The following is a 311-nucleotide window of genomic DNA, read 5'->3' as shown; positions in this document are numbered from 1 at the left end:
CCCCGGGTCAGGCACTGGGGGAGGGTGCGTGGGAGGATGAGGATGCGGGCGTTGGGGCGCGGCAGGCGGTGTGAGAGTCCTCCTCCTGGGGAGTTGCTACGAAGCCAGTATTATTCCTAATTGGAAGCCGAAAACGCACCCCCCACCCCGTAACTTCTTTATACCTTTCGGGGTTTAGCTTCAACTTCACTCCCGGGCTCCCTTTCTCCCGCCCTCCCTTCGTGGCATTCACAGACCTCCCCGCTTCCGATTGGTCGGGCGCGCCTCGGGGCGCGGCGCTCATTGGCCAGACGAGCTGAGTGACGCGAGCT

This window comes from Myotis davidii, unplaced genomic scaffold (assembly GCF_000327345.1).
Source record: "Myotis davidii unplaced genomic scaffold, ASM32734v1 scaffold68, whole genome shotgun sequence".
In the NCBI taxonomy this organism is placed as follows: domain Eukaryota; kingdom Metazoa; phylum Chordata; class Mammalia; order Chiroptera; family Vespertilionidae; genus Myotis; species Myotis davidii.
Note: the sequence above shows the minus strand (reverse complement) of the source record.